The sequence below is a fragment of the Heterocephalus glaber genome, unplaced genomic scaffold, assembly GCF_053883595.1.
Source record: "Heterocephalus glaber isolate CG9 unplaced genomic scaffold, H.glaber_assembly_v1.0 deba00001504, whole genome shotgun sequence".
In the NCBI taxonomy this organism is placed as follows: Eukaryota; Metazoa; Chordata; class Mammalia; order Rodentia; family Bathyergidae; genus Heterocephalus; species Heterocephalus glaber.
In genome coordinates this window covers 12,557,961-12,573,722 of record NW_028258324.1, presented here as the reverse complement: position 1 = coordinate 12,573,722, position 15,762 = coordinate 12,557,961, and the positions used below count along the sequence as shown (strand labels likewise).

The 15,762-nt window shown below is 37.3% G+C and overlaps 1 protein-coding gene across 9 annotated transcripts in view; it reads right to left on the bottom strand.

The window, feature by feature from the left end:
• Pccb (propionyl-CoA carboxylase subunit beta) overlaps positions 1-15,762 on the bottom strand; it is a 148,808-nt gene that overhangs the window by 77,388 nt on the left and 55,658 nt on the right. The window lies entirely within an intron of this gene.

The window sequence follows — 15,762 nt, the reverse complement described above, 5'->3', positions numbered from 1 at the left end:
AAGTGCTATGCATACACACACAGACAAAAGACCAAAGCCATGAACACATAGGGCAAGTCAATCACATTAAGACTATACCTAGCCAGGCCGGGGATTTAGCTCAGTGGTTTCGCCGCCTGCTGCGCAAGCACAAGGGCCTGAGTTCAATCCCCAGTACCACAAAAAAAAAAAAAAAAAAAAAAAAAAACAGAAAAGGTACAAGTTTCCAGTGATGAATGTAACTGTATTGTATACCTAAAATGTACCAATAAAAGAATTTAAGAATAAAAAAAAAATGACAAAAGGAAAAATTGGAAACAAAGTCTTTGTAAATAGGGAGGGGTACAGGGGTTGAAGGGAGGGCCAGGGAATGGGGAAAAACTAAGAACCAAGATATATCATGTAAAGGTATAAATTCCCAATAATGAATGTCATCATACTGTATACCTAAAATGTACCAACAATGAATAAAAAAAAAAAGAGTAAAATACAAGCAGAGTTTTGGGACTGAAAGAGTGCAGGGGAATGGGGTGGGGGGAGTAGGAGGAGAAAGGGGATCAAAAATGATAGATGTGATGTATATACATATATAATACACCAATTCTAAAAACACTGTTAACAGCATGTATTGTATACATATACCAATAAAAAAGGAATTGTTTCAAAAACAATTTGGTTTGTCTGTGTGTCTATATTATTACAATTATGGATCTCAACTTTTGTTCTTATAGTATGCCAATATTCAATAAGTCTTTGACTAAACTGTTGCTTATTTTGTTGCTACTTCAAAGTAGCATAGTTGTTGCTATTAACTGGTTTTCTCTGTGTGCCAATATCTGGATGGTCTTTGTGTCATCAACACTACTATGGCTCATTTCTAGAGAACTAGGTGCTGGGCCAATTATACTGCTCTCTTTCCTCCCAAATTAACAAAGGTGATTGGATCCTGGGACAGAGACAAAGGATTATAGTTAGCTATGCCCAGCTTATGTCACTAAAAAATACACACTAACTAAAGAGATCGCCATACTAGAAACAAAGTCTTTTTACTATACTCAACCCACAAACCTCAGCACACACAATAAAATGTTTAATATTTCAATTTTTAAAAATGCCTTAGAGTAAATGCTACATTGCCATTATTCCCCTATTAATATTCTCCATTTTGAACACATCATTCTTGCCACTTTGTTTTTTTCATTCAGAGTTGTATGATTTCTAAGACTTTCTTTTTTTAATAGAATTGTTTTTGGGCCGGGGATTTAGCTCAGTGGTTCTGCTGCCTGCCTCGCAAGTGCAAGGACTTGAGTTCGATCCCCAGTACCAAAAAATAAAATAAAATAAAAAAATAAAAAAATTGTTTTTATTAGTACATGTTTACAGCACATAATGAGTTTCATCAGATTTTAATTTATTTTTCATTCCTTTCCCCTCCCCTTCTTTGCTCCATTTCTGGTTCCCTTTCCATTTGGGAAAGATCTATTTGTTTCCAATTATCTTTTACTTTGCTCTTTATTTATACTTTAGAATTCTCATGTAAGAGAAATCCTATCATATTTAAGCTGTCTCATTTATTTCATTTAATATTAAGATCCTAAAATCACATCCATTTGCCTACAATTTTCTCAAATTATCTTTCTTTATGGAAGAGTATACTCCATTGTGTATTTCTTTATTTCATCTGTTGATGGACATATAGACTGCTTTCAATATGTAGCTATTATACGTTGTGCTGCTACAAACATGGCTATGTAGGAGTCTTTTACCTTTTTTCTTTTTGTACCAGGAATTAAACTCAGGGACTCAAGCTTGCCAGGCAGATGCTGTGTCGCTGAGCTACATTCCCAGCCCAAGAGTCTTTTAACTGTTGTGGAAAAATATGTAGAAGGAGAATAGCTGTGTTGAGTGGAATTTCAAGTTTTAATTTCTAGGAATCTTCATACTGATTTCCATAGTGGTCATACTAGTTTACATGTGCAACAATGAAGAAGGATTCCTTTTACCCAGCAGCTCTGCCAGCATTTGTTAGTCTTTCAGTTCTTCACAATAACCAGTCTTTCTGAAGTAAGATGGATTCTCAGTGTTGTTTTAACTTGCATTTCTCTAATGGCTAGATATTTTGGACATTTTTTTTCATGGATTTATTGGCCATTTCTACTTCTTCCTCTGAGAACTATCCATTTCAGTTGCCCATTTTTTGACTGAGCATTTTATTTGGGGGGATCTAATTGTTTTGAGTTCTTTATGTAGTCTAGATATTGTCTCTACGGTATAGCTGGCAAAAAAATTTTTTTTTCCATTCTGTAAGTTGTCTCTTCACTCTGATAGCTTTTAAGCAAAACATTTATTAGTACATTTTAGATACACATAATGATAACATTCATCTTAGGGAATTTGTACCTGCACATGACACATCCTGTTTCTTCCTTTTTCCCACTCCCCCCACTCCCTTCCACTCCCCATATACAAAACCCTTGTTTCCATTTTATTCTTCCATTTTCTTTATTCTCATCCCTCCCCTCCTTTCCCCATCCTGTTTTCCCCTTCTCATTTGAACATTTTCTTCCCATTTCCCAATGTCTAGTGTACATTTTAGTCCTTATTGCCACTTCTGGTTTCTCACACCAGAGAAACAATGTGGTACTTAAACATGTGTGTCTGAATTATCTCACTTAATAGTATGGTCTCAAGGTGCATTCATTTAGCTAGAAATATCTCAAGCTTATCCTTGTTTATGCCAGAGTAGTACTCCATTGTATAAAAAACAACCCACATCTTTTTCCATTCGTTGGTTGATGGGCATTTGGGCAGTTTCCAAGATTACAATTAAAAACAAGATTACTATTACAAAAAAAAAAGATTACTATTACAAACTGTGCCGCTATAAACATGGATGTGCATATATCGCTGTGGTAGGATGTTTTTAATTCTTTTGGGAAGATAACAAGAAGGGGAATAGCTGGGTCAAATGGAACCTCCAGTTTTAGTTCTATGAGGAATCTCCACACTGATTTCCACAGTGGTTGCCCCAGTCTACATGCCCATCAACAGTGGAGAAGCACCCAACCCCCACAGCACCTCCAGCATTTGTTACTAGTTTTTTCTTTCTTTTTTTTTTTTTGGTACTGGGGATCAAATTTGGGACCTTGCACTTGTGAGACAGGCAGCAGCACCACTGAGCTAAATCCCCGCCCCCTGGTAGATTTCTTGACAACAGCCATTCTTTCTGGAGTGAGATGGAATCCAGCATTGTTTTAATTTGCATCTCTCAAATGCTCAGAGATGTTGAACATTTTTTCACATATTTATTTGCTGTTTCTACTTCATCTGAAGTATCTATTCATTTCAGATGCCCATTTTCAGACCTGGTCTATAAAGTTTGAGGATCTGATTTTTTTTTAGTTCTTTATATATTCTAAGTAATAGTCCTTTGAGGAAGAGCTGGCAAAAACTTTTCCCACATTGTGGGTTGTTTCTTCATTCTGTTGGTGACTTCTCTTGTTGTGCAAAAACTTTTTAATAAGATGAGATCCTAGTTGCTGATTCTTTGTGGTAATTCCTGTGCAACTGAGGTTTGTTCATAAAGTCACTGCCTACAGCAATATCTTCAAGAATTCTACATATTCACCGGGGATTTAGCTCAGTGGTTTTGCCGCCTGCTGCACAAGCGCAAGGACCCGAGTTCAATTTCCAGTACCAAAAAACCCCAAACAAACCAGAAACACTAAATCTCCTGGAAGATAGAATATGTAGAACTCTTTTGTCTTTTTTTTTTTTTTTGGTACTAGGGATTGAAATGTAGTTTTCAACATAGAAGTCTTTTACTTCCTCATTAGATTGATCCCTAGGTATTTCATTTTTTTAGATGCTCCTCTGAAAGGTGTTGCTTCCCTATTTTCTCTCTCAGTTTTGAGTTTGTTATTCACGTGCAGGAAGGCTACTGATTCGATTGTTGACTTTGTATCCAGCTACACTACTAAATTTGGTTATGAAATTTAGAAGTCTTTTGGTGGAGTTTTTGGATCTTCTATGTAGAGTATCATGTCATCCACAAGTAATGATAATTTAATGTTTTCCTTTTCTATCCTTTTATCTTTCTCTTGTCTAATTGCTCTGGCTGTTTCCAGAACTATACTGAACAGGAGTGGTGACAGTGGACATCCTTGTCTTGTTCCTAATTTTAGAGTGAAAGCTTTCAGATTTTGTCCATTTAGTATGATGTTGGCTGTTGGTTTCTCACAGATGGCTTTTATCAGATCAAGGTAAAGACCATCTATTCCAATTTTCTGCAGGGTGTTTATCATGAATGGGTGTTGCACCTTGTAAACACTTTTTCTGCATCTATTAAGATGATATTATGGTTTTTGTCCTTGGCTCTGATAATATAGTATATACATTTATTGATTTTCTGTATGTTGAACCATCCTTGCATCCCTGGGATGAACCCAACTTGGTCATGGTGCATAACCTTCTTAATGATTTGCTGCATTCTGTTTGCCAGTATCTTATTGAGGATTTTTACACCTATGTTCATTAGGGAGACTGGCTTGTAGCACTCTTTTTGGATCCTTCTCGGGTTTTGGAATCTGGGTAATGCTTGCTTCCAAGAATGAATCTGGGAGTATTGCTTCCCTTTCAATTTCATTACAGAGTTTAAGAAGTAGCAGCATTAGGTCTTTTGTAAATTTCTCATAGAACTCAGCAATGAATCCATCAGGACCAGGCTTTTTTTGTTGGTTGTTGGTAGATTTTTAATTACATATTCAATTTCATTGGCTGATATTGGTATATTTAGAATAAATATCTTTTTTATATCCTCTTGATTCAGTTTTGGTAATTCATATGTATCTAGGAATCTGTCCGTTTCTTTTGTATTTTCCATCTTATTAGTATACAGGTTCTCAAAGTAGGTATTGATGATCTGGATTTCTGCAGAATCTGTTGTGATTTCACCCTTTTCATTCTTAACTGCATGGATTTGAGTCTTTCCTTTTTTTGTGATAAGTTTGGCTAAGGGTTTGTCAGTTTTATTTAATCTTTCAAAGAACCAACTCTTCAATTCATTGATTCTTTGTATTGTTTTCTTACTCTCCATTGCATTAATTTCTGTTCTAATCTTTGTAATTTCCTTCCTCATACAAGCTTTGGGCTTGACTTGCTCTTTTTCTAGAAGCTTGAGGTTCAACATTAGGTTGTTTGAGCCTGCTGTGGATTCCTGATATGGAAATTCACTGCTGTAAATTTTCCTCTTAGGACTGCTTAATTGTGTCCCATAAGTTCCAGTATGTTCTACTGGCATTATCATTTAATTGTATAAACTGTCGAATTTCTTTAATTTCATTGTGACCCATTGGTTGTTCAGGAGGGTGAAAATTTCCACGTGTTTATAAAGTTCTTCTGGTTTTTTTTTTTGTTTTGTTTTTCTGGTACCGGGGATCAAACTTGGGTCCTTGCACTTGCACAGCAGGCAGCAAAACTGAGCTAAATCCCCGGCCCTCTTGTGGTTTCTCTTGCCACTGATTTCCAATTTCATTGCATTATGACCTGACAATATGCATGGGATAATTGCAATCCTTTTACATTTACTTAACCATGTTCTATGAGCTAGAATGTGATCTGTTTTGGAGAAAGTCCCACGTGCTACTGAGAAGAATGTGTATTCTGATGTTGTTGGGTGAAACACTCAGTAGATATCTATTTAAAGTCCACTTGTTTAGGGCCGGGGATTTAGCTCAGTTGTTCTGCCGCTTGCCTCGCAAGCGCAAGGACCCGAGTTCAATTCCTGGTACCAAAATAATAATAATAAAGTCCATTTGCTCAAAGTTATTGTTCAGTTCTGATATTTCTTTGATTTTTGCCTAGTTATCTATTTGTGACAGTGGGATATTAAGGTCCTCCATATAACTGCATTAGTTCTTATGTGGTTTTTCATATCCATTAGTGTCTGTTTTATATAGTTAGGTGTGTTGATATTTGGTGCATTTACATTTGTGATTGTTATCTCTTCCTCTTGGATTGTTCCTTTAATAAGTATGTAGTGACCTTGTCTCTTCTGATCAGTCTTGGCTTGAAATCCACTCTGTCTACAAATAGAATAGCCACGTCTGCTTTTTTTCCAGGTTCCTATTGGACGGAGTATTGTTTTCCATCCTTTGACTTTGTCTATGAATTTCTTCATTAAATGTGTTTCTTGTATGTACTGTTGGATCTTGCTTCTTGATCCATTCTGCCCATCTGTTTCTTTTGATTGGTGAACTGAGACCATCAACATTGATGATTATAACTGATATATACTGACTTATTCCTGTCATGTTATTTTCCTGCTGTTGACTTCCTTTTCTCCTTTTAATTTCTTGCCTTGCCTAGTAGTTTCATTCTGTTTGGGTTCATGGAGTTGTAATCCTTCTTATCTCTTTCTAGAATATCCTTCAGAGCACTCCGGAGTAGAGGTTGGTGCTCATTAATTTCCTCAGGTGTTCTTTGTCATGGAAGTATCTTATTTCTCCATCAATTTTAAAAGATAATTTTGCAGGGTACATCAATGATAGAGACCACCCTGAGTGAGCTACAAACTCATAAATTGACTTTTCATATTAAAAGTCTGAGTCTGCCTATTGGCCCACAGTGGCTTTCCTGAAGAGCCAGCAGTTGATGTGTGGGAAAGGAACAACTCCCCACACCACTGGTTACAGAGGTCTCAATGATCCGTGACACTGTGACATCTTGGATGGCAAGACAACAGAGCAGCTACAGAAAACTCCTACAAAGCCAAAAATTAATCCATGGGAAGAAACAAATTTCCCACTAATCTATGAGCTGTTCTTGCAAGAATGTTTCATTTCCTTGTTGTGAAGACCCTCAAGTCAGTGCTCTCCACAGCACTGTTCCCTGCACCATCCCCTTCAAGAAGCTGTATGTTCAATAAATAGTGGCAAGCTCCAGGAGACAGTGTCTTAGCCTGATAAGAATTTTAACCATCCTGGACCTCTCCCCACTGCCCATTTATCCATTAAGATCTTGTCTTTTATTATTCTGCTGCCATACCTTTGGTCAGGTGATTGGAGGTCTCATCAGCCTCCAATTATCACTCTGGGTTGGAAGTTGTTTTCCTCTAGAGCTTGAAATACTTCACTCCAATATCTCCCTGACTTGAGGGTTTGTATTGAGAAGTCATTCTGATGGGCTTTCCTTTATAGGTGATTTGTTTCTTTTCTTAAACAGCTTTTAATATGCTATTCTTCTGCTGAATTTCTGGAATCTTGACTATTATATGCCTTGGGCAAGATTTTTTTATCATGGCTAATTGGAGTCCTATATGCCTCACTTATCTGTATGTCAAATTCTTTTTCCCAGTTTGAGAACTTTTCTGCCATTACTTCTGTGAACATGTTTTTTATGTCATTTGTGTTATCTCCTGCTTTTTCATTGACTCCAATCCTTATTCTTTGGATCATTTAGCAGATGCTGGATTTACTGCTCATGGTCCCTTGCTATTTCTAAGAAATCTTTCTTTTCATGATCACTAACCAGAATCCGGACTTCTATATCTGATATTCCATCCTCACATTGGCTCATTCTGCTGCATATACTTTCAATGGAATTTTTAAACTCCTGGATGTTTGAATCTGTTTCATGGATTCCATTTCTTTCCTATGCTGGATATTCATGGTTTCCATCATTTTCCTGAGCTCCTCTATTTTTTTTTTTTTTAATCTGTATCTGCTCTAGGGTCACTAAACATGTCTTTCATTCTGGTCACCATCTCTATAGTTATCTGAGAAATTATTTCTGCTTTGAATTTTTCTGGAGCCTCATTCATCACTTTGTTACTTCCACTGTTACCACTTCAGAGAGTCCAGGTGGATGGCCTTCAGATTGTTCCACTTCATTCCCCCTTAGGTTTGCCTTTGGTGAGCTAAAAGTCTGGGAGATTGCATCTTGTTTAAGTGTCTTCTCATTTTATTTCTTTTTGTTGTTGTTGTTAGTTTAATTCCTGGATTGATGTTTGTAGACTGCTTATGATGAGTAGCTTTATCACCAGAATTCAGAACACTTAGGAAATGACTACTTCTCAGAAGTGTCTTCCAGAGGTAGCTGGTTTTTGGGTTTTGAATCTGTTGCAAGATCCTACTTCTTCAATTTACTCGGGATGAGAAGTTTCTGCCTACTTGGACCAGCCCTCAGTTCTCTGGCACTGGCCTATAGTATTTTTTAAGATCCTTAGGCAATCTCAGTCTTGGTATACCATGCAGAACAACTGATTAGCACAATTATGTCACTTTGGCTAAAGTAGTACAATCAGCAATAATAATAGCCTAGAAAAATGACAAACTGTGGTAACTATTAATTTGCCACCTTAAACCATATGAATTAGATTTGTAGTTATAGAACAAGATCTAGAATGAACCAGAAAATTGTATGCAATAAATAAGCCCTGAATATGGTGATTTTACCCTAAGGGGAGAAGATTTTTAAAAGACTGGGAGGAAAACATAGAGAAATAGAAGAAGAGATTAGAAGCAAAGCTAAAGGACAAAGAAAGATCAAACAAACTTTAAGAAACTGTTGAAGACAGGAGGGAAAGAGAAGAAATAAAAAACAAGAATAGAACAGAACAAACACAACAAAAAAACTAGAAACTGTGTTCACACTTGTGTAAAAGCAAGATCAATCAATCAAGAAAAAAACAAAACAGAACAAAATAAAAACTGGAAAAAATAAAAAATAAAAAGGGAAAAAAAGAAGAAAATAAGGAAAAATTAAAAAGGAAAAAAGGTCCAATTCAAGATGTGTCTCTGCTGTCACTGGTAGACAGCATGGGCAGACAGAGTCTAGATGTGATTTGTTTAATCCCAGCAAGACAGCTGTAGGTTTATGGTGGGGTAGTAGATAACCCTAGCAAGCGTTAACCTTTAGTTCCACCTGAAGTTCAGGCTGGTTTCTGGCTATTAGGCTGGATTTGGATTTGAGTCTGCATCAGTCCATGTGCGTCCTGGCAGCTTGAACTTCACTCCCTGACCTGCCAACTTGAACTCAGCACGCTCACCACAACACAGGAAGCCAATCACTAGATGGAGCTGGCCCATAGCTGTTCTGAGTTCCAAGCTCAGTTGGCTCCTCTCTTAAGATGGCTACAGGCCAATCACCCTCTCCTGCGTGATGTCTGAACCACCAGCCACTGCAGTCCACCGTGTCCACTGTTCTGTTCCACTGGTGTGTTTCTCTGTGGAGGCCTCTGGGGTTGCCAGTAGTCACCACGCATCTGCAGGTTCAACCTACCCTTCCCATGCCATGGATCCAGACTCTGGGATAAAGTGGCACCTGCCACCTCCATCTTTTTTGTTGAAGTCTCTCTCTTGCCTCTCCCCATGGACTTCAATTTTTGCTTTAGATCCTTCCTAGGTCCCAGGGACCCACTTCCCCCCTCCTCATGCTGCATATTCCAATGTCAGGACAGCAAATCTCAGAGAGGCTCTTTCTCTGCTGCTCACCACTCTGACATTTTCTGATAGTTGTTTCTTTTGTTGTGCAGAAATTTTTAATTTGATACAATTCCATTTTTTGATTCCTGATGCTATTTCTTGCACAACTGGGATTCTGTTCAGAAGTCTTGGCCTAATATCTATGTCTGCAAGAGTTTTACCTATTTTCTATTCTAGTACATTAAGTATTTTTGTTTTATTAGATTTTGATCCATTTTGATTTTAAATTAGTACATGGTAACAGATATGAGTCTAGAATCAATCTACTGCATGTATTTTTCAAATCACTTGCTAAAGAGTTTTCCAAATCACTTGCTAAAGAGACTATATTTCCTCCAATGTATACTGGCCTCTTTGTTAAAGCACATAGCTGAATGTGCCTGGAGTTTTCCCTGCATCTTCTATTCTGTTCCTTTTATTCACGTGTCTATTTTTGTGCTGATATCTTGAAGTTGTTTTTGTTGTTTTTAAATCACTGTAGCTTTCTACTATAACTTGAAATCTGGCATTGTGACTCCTCCTCCTTTGCTCTTGTCGCCCAGGATCCTTTTGCTATTCTGGGTCTCTTCTAGTTCCGTATGAATTTTAGGATTGTTTTCTCTAGTTCTGTGAGGAATGCTATTGGTATTCTGATTGGGATTGTATTAAGTCTGTATATCAATTTGGAAGTATGGTCATTTTGACAATATTGGTTCTGGCTATCTAGAGACAGAGAATCTCTCTCAATTTTCTAGTACTCTTTGATCTCCTTTTTTCAGAGTACTGTAGTTTTCACTGCAGAGGTCTTTCATTTCCTTTGTTATTTCCTATTTAATTTTTCTTGTTGCAACTGAGAATGGTACCACTTTCCTAACTTTTCAGTGAGTTCATCAGTGGTATATAGGAATACTATTGATTTTTGTGTGTTGCATTCGTCTTACTGCATTGCTGAATTTGGTTATTAATGGTTATGAATTATTAATGGTTATGAATGGTGGAACTTTTGGGGTCCTCTATGTAAAGGATCATCTGCAAATGATAATTTGACTTTTTCTTTTCCTATACACAGCCCTTTTCTTTCTTTTGCTTGATTGCTCTGGTTAACGTTTCAAGAACTATATTAAATAAAAGTGCTGATAGTGGACATCTTTGTCTTATTCCTGATTTTAGAGCTAAAGTTTTCAGCTTTTCCCCATTAATGTGATGTTGGCAGTAGGTTCATCATACAAGGCTTTTATCAGACTGAGATAAGTTCCTACTATACCTAATTTCTTCATTCTTCAGAAATGGATGTTGAATTTTATCAAAGGTTTTTTTCTAAATCTATTGAGATGATCATATGATTTTTGTCCTTCCGTTTATATAGTATATTATTTAGTGATTTCCATGTGTTCAATCATCCTTGCATAACCTGGGATGAACCCTACTTGGTCAGGATATATTATCTTTTTGATAATTTGTTGCATTCTGTTTGCCAATATCTTATTGAAGATTTTTGCAACTATGTTCTTTAAAGAGCTTGGCCTGCAATTTTCTGTTTTACTTGGATTCCTGACTAGTTTTGGAATCAGAGTAATGCTATCTCCCAGGAATCCCTTTGGGAGTACTCCTCCTTCAATTTAATTAAAGAGTTTGAGGAGTATAGTCATTAGATCTTCCCTGGAGTTCCTGCAGAATTTAGCAGTGAATCCACTGGGTCCAGGGTTTTTCTTAGTTGGTAGGGTTTTTTTTTAATATACTACCTCAATTTCATTGCCCACTGTTAAGATTATTTAGGGTTTTCAAATCATCTTGGTGTGGCTGTGACAATTCACATGTATCTAGGACTCTATCCATTTCATCTGGATTCCCCAATTTATGGGAAGACAGCTTCTTGAAGTAATTATTATAACTACTGGATTTCATCACTATCTGTTGTGCTTTCACCTTTTTTTAAATTTCTAATTGCACTGACTTGGGTCTTTCCTTTTTCTGGTAAGACTGGCCAAGGGTTTGCCTACACTTATTCTTTCAAAGAACCAGCTCTTTGATACATTGATTCTTTGTATTGTTTTCTTAGTTTCCATTCCATTAATTTCTGCTCTGATCTTTACAATTTCCTTCATTGCACTAGCTTTGGACTTGGATTGTTCCTGTTTGTCTAAGTCAGCGATGGTGAACCTTTTAGAGACTGAGTGCCCAAACTGCAACCCCAAAACCCAATTATTTATTACAAGTGCCAACACTGCAATTACACCTGAATATCCAATGCTTAGCAGCTGGGGTGATGCTGGGGCAACCTGGCTCATGTGCTGACAGAGTGCTCTGCATGCCCACTGCAGCACATGTGCTACAGCTTCATCACCACTGTTTTAGGACCTTAAGCTGCATCATTAGGTTATTAGGTTATCTGTGCTCACTCTTTTCTGATGTGAGCATTCATAAGCTATAAACTTTCCTCTTGGGACTGTATTCATTGTGTCCTGTAAGTTCTGGTATGTTGTACTGGTATCTGATTTTAGGAACTGATTTTTTTCTTGATTTCTTCTGTGATCCACTGATTATTAAGTATTGATTTAAACTTTATGTGTTTCCATAATTTCTGTGGTTTTTTTTGCCATTGATTCTAGTTTCATTGCACTACAGTATGGTAATGTGCATAGGATAATTTCAATTCTTTTGCATTTACTTAGGCATGTTTTATGAGTTAGCATATGGTTCATTATGGAGAAAGCTCCATGTGCTGCTGAGAAGAATGTGTATTCTGTTGTTGGATGTAGCACTATGTAGATATCTATTAATTCCATTTGTTCAAAGATGCGGATCAACTCTGATTTTTTTTTTTTTTTGTCTAGTTCATCTGTTTGTGATGGTGGGTATGGAGGTTCTCCACTTTAATTGTGTTGACATTTATCTGCTTTTTTATGTCCAGGGTTTTTTGTTTTTTTTAAAGTTAGGTGCACCAGTGTTTGGTGTGTATATATATTTACTATTCTTATCTCTTCCTATTGAACTGTTTCCTTAACCAATATGCAGGGACCTTCTTTCCCCCATTCTGATCAGTTTTGGCTTGAATTCTACTTTGTCTGAAAATAGGACAGCTACTGCTGCTTGTTTTCAGTCTCCTGTTGGATGAAATATTGTTTCCATTCTTTAATTTTTAGTCTAGAAATTTCTTTTTTGATTAAATGTGTTTCTTCTATATAGCATTCCATTGGGTTTTGGGTTTTGGTTCAATTTGGCAGTCTGTCTTTTGATTGGGGAATTGAGACCATTCACATTGAGAGTTATTACTAAAAAATACTGACTTATTCCTATCATTGCATTATTTCCCTGTGGCTGATTTCCATTTTTTTCTTTCTGTTCACCTGCTCGAACTGCCTGGTATATTCATTACATTAAACTTTTTTGGCATTGTTGGATCTATTCTTTCTTTCTAGGATATCCTTGAGAATTTTTTGGAGCACTGGTTTGGTGACCATGAATTTCTTAAGATGCTCTTTGTTATGCAAAAACTTATATCTCCACCAATTTTAAAAGAGAATTTTGCAGGATATGTAAGTCTAGGTTGGAAGTTGTTTGTTTTCAGGGCTTGAGGCACTTCTCTCTAAGCTCCTCTGGCCTTACGGGTTTGTGTTGAGAAGTGTGCTGTAATTCTAATTGGGTACCTGTTATGGATTGTATCTGGATGTCCCCCCGAAAGCCTCATGCGGTCATAGGTGGGGCTTTTCAGACATGGCTGATCTAGGGTGTACAATGCTGGGATTAAGAATGTGATGCAGAGAAAAAAAAGAAAAAAGAATGTGATGCATGTATTAAGAGTGCAATGCTGGAATTAAGGGTGCCCCACACTGGGTATGAGTGCTACCCACCAAAGGGTGGGTACCTTGGAGAGTATTCTCCTTTTTTTTTCTTTTCGGTACCAGCGATTGAACTTGGGTCCTTGCGCTTGCGCAGCAGGCGGTGAAACCATTGAGCTAAATCCCCGGCTCCCAGTACCCTGGATAGAATGTAAAGGACAGAAAGAAGGTTTGCTGCTGCTTTGCTACTTCGCTGCTGGCTGCCTTCTGCCTGCCCTACTTTGCCATGGGCTGTTTCTCCTCTGTGATGCCTCTCTGCCATGCCGCCTTGCCTTGGAGGCAATTGACTATGGACTGAAACCTCTACAAACTGAGCTGAAATAAACCTTTTCTCCTTAAACTAGTGGGTATTCAGCATTTTGTCTCAGCAACAAGAAAAGTAATTAAGATAGTACCTTTAAAGGCAATTTGTTGCTTTTCTCCAACAGCTTTTGAAACTCTGTGTATTAGAGTTCTGGGATTTTTTTTAGGGGGGGTACCAAACTAGTGTCATTGTGGTTGCAGGGCAGGCGGTGGAACTACTGAGCTAAATCCCCGGCCCAGTTCTGGGATTTTGATTATGATGTGTTAAGAAGTTGTTTTCTTTTTTTTTCTTTTTGGTACCAGGGATTGAACTCGGGTCCTTGTGCTTGTGCAGCAGGTGGCAAAACCACTGAGCAAAATCCCCAGCCCAAGAAGTTGTTTTCTAATCATGCCTATTTGGCACTCTATATGCCTCAATTATCTATATGTTGACTTCTTTCCCTACCTTTGAAAAGTTTTCTATTATTTCTATAAACAGGTTATGCCGTTTATGCTGTCCTCTAATTTTGCACTAATTACAATTAATTTTAGTCTTCTTTGTGTCATCTACCAGCTATGAATCCATTTTCCATGTTCACTTTAAGGTATCTCTGAGTATATGGTTACTTGCATCAGCCCTATCTTCTATTTCTGACACTGTCACTTCTGCTGCCCATATTTTCAACAGAATTTTTTATCTCCTAGATTTCCCTTTGGTACTCAATCGTGGATTTTAATTCTTTACCAAGTTGTCATTCATCTTTGGTACTGTTTTATCTGTTAGCTTTTTATTAGTGTCTTCTATAAGCTCACTGGACTTTTCTTATTATTAAGTCCATTATTTGTTTAGATAGATCTTGTCTGAGTTTACTGGGCACCTTAGTTATCTGTTTTTGTTTCGTCTTTATCATTTCATATAATTGACCTGTTTGGTGTTTGATTTCCTCTCTATCAATGCCCCATGGATCAGCCTTGGGGTATTTGGGAGTTTTTGGAGGCATGTTGTTGCCTTGTCTTCTAATGCTTCTATTGCTTTTGGGTTTTGCTGCTGTTGTTGTTATATGCTCAGGGTGCAGGTTGATTTTAGTAGAAAGACTTCTGCTGGTAGTACAGCAATCTTTTTAGTGTCTGCTTTTCAGTGATACATGATGGGTGTGGCTAACTATAGGCCTCTGCATCTGTCCTAAGATCTAACCACCTCCATTAATTTGGGAGAAGAGAGCGGTATAATTGGCCAAGCCAATTCTTAAGAACCTCCAGAAATGAAACATAGTATTGATGACACAAAGACAATCCAGGTATTGGCACACAGAGAAAACCAATTAATAGCAACAACTATGCCACCCTGACATTAGCTATAAAATCATCAACAGTAATAGAGTCAAAGACATAGTGAATATTGGCATACCATAAGAACCAATAAAAGCTACCACTATACCAACTTTAACCACAGAAAAGAGATCTATAATTATAATATAGACATGATGACAAGCCAAATATTAACATACAGCAAATATCTACTAAATGCAACAGCTATTGCCACCCTTAACAATAGGAAAGAATTCAAGAGCGATACCATAGTTAACTATCTAAAGATTAATAATTTTAATAGTAATACTAGTAAAGTCAGAGGGGTAGAAATGGGCAAATGAAAGAAAATTTGAAAGATAAAGAAAAAGAAAGACAAGAAGACAAGAAGAGGTGTGAAAAGTGAAATAAAGGATTCTATTCAGGAGTAAAACTTAACAGAATTTGACCAAAGTAACAGAAAAGAACAAACAAGAAAAAAGAACAAAGGAAAGAAGAGAAAGGGAAAAGAAAGAAACCTAATCCCCCAATAAAGAAAAAAATAAATAAAAATATCTGTGTTTTTGAGTGAGTGGTTTCTTCCCAGGGTCTGCAGCATTGGCATCCATCCACCAGATATGGGAGTGAGACAATGAGTCACTGCTAAGACCTATTTTGTTTCCACACTCATATTTTTGTCTATGATGCTGTATCCTGCCCCGATTTCCCATTGGGCATGGTCGGTCAAATGATGTCTGCCCTAGGGCTGTACACACACTGGCAATTCCCACCTTCTGTATCCCTGTGCACACTCTAAGTCATGGTTTTCCCTGCCTAGCTTTAAGAGCTGTGTGTTTGTGAGGTGTACCCTTACTTTAGAGGTTACTTTGTCTATACACTTGAAGCTGAAGCAA